The following is a 4,251-nucleotide window of genomic DNA, read 5'->3' as shown; positions in this document are numbered from 1 at the left end:
CAAAGTAACATTGAACTGAATTATATCATTAAATTATAGCTCTTTTGGCAAAGTTTGATTTCTTTCAGAAATATTTTTGCATTGGCCCTAGTATTACTCTAAACCTTCTTCTTATTCAACACTCATTCATTTGCATGTACAAGTTTAAAAAACTCTTCTTCAGTATCTTGGACAAATATCTTTATGAATTATTTTATGAAGTATATTTATATATATACAGAAAAGTACAAAATTCATAAATGCTCAGCTTGTTGAATTTTTATATAATGAATATATCCATGTAATCTGCATTTAGATCAAGAAATAAAGCACTAATGACACCTCAGAAATCCACCCTATCCATCCTCCTCCCCCCGCCCCATATTCTTCCCAGTTACCCTCCCTGCTTTCTAAATGTCAATTGGACTTCTAACCCCATAAATTAGTTCTGCCTGCTTCTGAATCATATAAATGTTATCATAAAACCAGTTCTTCTTGGCTTCCTTCATTCAACATAATACTTGTAAGATTCTTCATATTTTTGCTTCTATCATTAGTCTTTCCTTTTTGTTGCTGTATAGTATTCCATTGTATGAATATATCTTAATTTTTTTATTATACTGTTCTTGGCCTTTATATCATTTCCAGTTTCTGGCTATTATAAGTAATGCTGATAGAAACATATATAAATGCCTTTCGGTGCATATATGGACACATTTTATTGAATACACATGTAGGAGTGAAATTATATAAAGAATTACAATGCTAACAGATTCTCTAAAGACTCTTGGATTTTATACATGTATGATGATATCATCTGTGAATAATGACAGTTTTAACGTTTTTCTTCATTCCAATACTTACATATATTATATGTTTTCTTGATTTATTGTAGTGGCTAAGCCTATTAGAAAAATAGTGAATAACAGTGGGCATCTTTGTCTTGTTCCCAATTCCAAGAAGAAAATTTACAATAGTTCGAAGTAAGTTTGACATTTACTGTAGGTATTTTGTAACTACCCTTTATCAAGTTAATGAAGTTCCTTTTTATACCTCATTTTTTGGTTTTGTTTTGTTTTGTGTTGAAGTCTCTCTCTGTCGCCACGCTGGAGTGCAGTGGCACGTTCATGGCCACGGCAGCCTCAACCTGCTGGGTTCAGGTGATCCTTCCACCTCAGTCTTCCAAGTAGCTAGAACTATAGGCATGTACTACAATACCCGGCTTATTTTTTGATTTATTGTAGAGACGAGTTCTCACCAAGTTGCCCAGGTGGGTCTCAAACCCATGACCTCAGGCAATACCCTTGCCTTGGCCTCCCAAAGTGCTGGGATTACAGGCTTGAGACACAGTGCCTGGCTATACCTCATTTTAAAAGAAGTTACTGTTGTTTTATTTTTGTTACTGAGATCTCAGGTGTTTGGTTGATCCCATTGGTCACTGCATAGAAAATTGGTTTTGGGGATGAGCACTGCCAGAGAAGAAGGCATTGTATTCAGGTGGTAGCATCTCAGGATAATGGGAGGAATTTCTCAAATCAACCTCCCCCTCAATTGAAATTTGGGCTTTATATAAGGAAGGAAAGTAAAACAGCAATAAGAGAAGGGTAAGGAAGCAATCATAAATGAGGGGTCTGGCGTGTCATTGTCCCCATACAATGTTCTGGTGAAATTCAGTCCCTTGCCTGAGGGTCTATCTCGAGAAAGGAACTCAGATCAGGGAAATGTAAGTTTCAAGTTTTGAGACTAGGAGGGTCCATTTGGATGCTCATTAAAAAATAAATAGGACGCCGCAGACCCCGCGACCTGGAGTAGCTCGAAGGCGGTGAATAATAGCTCTTGAAGTCTGCAATAAAAAATGGCCTCCAATAAAACTACATTGCAAAAAATGAGAAGGAAACAGAATGGAAAGAGTAAAAAGGTTGAAGAAGCAGAGCCTGAAGAGTTTGTGGTGGAAAAAATACTGGATCGACCTGTAGTGAATGGGAAAGTGGAATATTTCCTGAAGTGGAAGGGATTTACAGGCTGATAATACTTGGGAGCCTGAAAAAAACTTAGATTGTCCAGAGTTAATTGAAGCATTTTTTAATTATCAAAAAGCTGGTCAAGAAAAAGATAGTACAAAAAGAAAGTCTTTATCTGACAGTGAATCTGATAACAGCAAATCAAAGAAGAAAAAAGATGCTGCTGACAAACCAAGGGGCTTTGCAAGAGGTCTTGATCCTGAAAGAATAATTGGTGCCACAGACAGCAGTGGAGAACTGATGTTTCTCATGAAATGGAAAGATTCGGATGAGGCAAACCTGGTGCTGGCGAAAGATGCAAATATGAAATGTCCTCAGATTATAATTGCTTTCTTTGAGGAGAGACTAACTTGGCATTCTTGTCCAGAAGATGAAGCTCAATAATTGTTTGCATTGCTTTTTATATATATTTATATATATGTGTGTGTGTGTATATATATATATAAAATCTGGGTCTTGGTTTTCGATAGCCTAGTATGATGAAATAACTGCATTCTAATGAAAATTAAGTTTGATAAGTTTGTTTTGAAAGTAGTTTTGGGAGAGTTGTTGGGGGGTTGCATCAGTAGCACTGGTTACTTTGAACAAATAAAATCTTTCTGTAGTTGCTTCCTTTATCAGAAAATAAAAAATAAATAAATAAAAATAATTAAATAAATAAATATCAATTTTACGGGTAAATTGATCCAGCTTCATTTTTTATGAATTTTTAAATTGTTGATTCCTTTCTGTACCTATTGAGTTGATCATGTAATTGATATCCTTTATTTTATTAGTGTCATGAATTACATTGATTGATTTTTCAAATATTAAAACAACATTACATTCCTATAATAAACACAGTTTGGCCATAACATGTTATCCTATTATGATCACTGAATTATGTTTGCTAATATTTTGCTTAGGATTTTTGCACCTGTCAAGGAAGAGATTGACCTGTGTTTCTTTCTTGCATTGGTTTTGTGAGGTTTTGGTACCAGGTTATGTGGTCTTGTTAAATATGTGGGCAAGTTTCCCCTTTTAGTCTATTCTCTTGAGGAATTTGTGTAAGTCTGCTGTTATTTATTCTTTAATTGGTAAAATTCACTGGCAAAGTTATCTGGGCCTAGGTATTGTGTATGCCAGAGAAAAGTTTAAAATTATAGGTTAAATGTTTAAATAGATATGAAAACTTTATTTTTTAATATATTTTTGTGTCAACTTGAGTTCATTTTATATTTTTAGGACTTTCTCAATCCATTGAAATTTCAAATCAATTAACATAAAGGTGTTTATAATATCTTATTATCTTTTAATGTCCACAGACTATATAGTGATATCTCCTTTTCGTTCCTAATATTAGAGCCATGACTTCGTGTTTTTTTTCCTTGATTAGCGTCACCATTGATAAATTAATTTTATTAGCTCAGCAAGTCTCAGAATCCTTTATATTTTTAAAAATTATTGAGGATTTTGGATGTATCAATATTGATCATGTTAAAAGTAAAAACTGGTTCCGGGGCAAGATGGCAAAGGGGCAGCTCTGTCTGTGAAACTCTCCACCGAGGAGAATGAAAAGAGACTCTGATTCTCTCCCAGGAGGTTGCGGATCCCATCATCTGCAGCCTACTCTTCAACCAGAGCTCGACGGTAGACTTTGCTGAGGCATCGCCAAGGTCTGGACAGCTACTGTGGTGAATGCAGCTGCCGCCCCAGCCAGCAGCCATTCCACATCGCACTGCCAGTGCCTGGGGCGAGCCACGGCCTCCTCTGAGGCACCAGAGCTGCCAGTGGGGCCTCCTCCGAGGTGGCAGAGGTGCCACCGCCCCCCTCCGAGGCTGCCGAGCTGCCACGGCCCCCTCCTCTGAGGCAGCCGAGCCACCGCCTTCTGCGCCTCCTCCAAGGCAGCCGAGCAGCTGCCTCCTCCAAGGCAGCCAAGCTGCTGCCTCCTCCAAGGCAGCCACCACACAGAGGCGGCCATTACATATTGCACCACCTGTGCCAGTGGCCCAGCCACCACAGTTGCTGCTGTTGCCGCTGCTGCCACCGAGGCAGACATTCCACATTGCCCCGTCAGTGCCTGAGGGGCCGGCGAGCAGCTGAGATAAAGACCATCTGGAGCAAGGGATAGAACCACCTGCTAGCAATTCAAGCCCACCACCAGCAAGCACTGGTCCGAGGCCTGGGGACCGATACTGTGGCACCCTGCTGCTGCTGTTCCACCATGTGTGTGGGAGTCTCGGGTCTCAGCTAGCTCCCTGGCTACATCATC

At 39.0% G+C, this 4,251-nt stretch overlaps 1 pseudogene across 1 annotated transcript; it reads left to right on the top strand.

Annotated features, from left to right (window-relative positions):
- The first annotated feature begins 1,768 nt into the window (after positions 1-1,768).
- Positions 1,769-2,624, top strand: LOC103249296 (annotated as a pseudogene). Its single transcript, XR_002481367.1, has one exon. The product of XR_002481367.1 is annotated as a chromobox protein homolog 3 pseudogene (transcript).
- Positions 2,625-4,251: the final 1,627 nt, after the last annotated feature.

Source organism: Carlito syrichta, unplaced genomic scaffold, assembly GCF_000164805.1.
Source record: "Carlito syrichta isolate Samal-C Ts95f unplaced genomic scaffold, Tarsius_syrichta-2.0.1 Scaffold118745, whole genome shotgun sequence".
Taxonomy (NCBI): Eukaryota; Metazoa; Chordata; class Mammalia; order Primates; family Tarsiidae; genus Carlito; species Carlito syrichta.
Note: the sequence above shows the minus strand (reverse complement) of the source record. Positions and strands in the feature narration are given on the sequence as shown.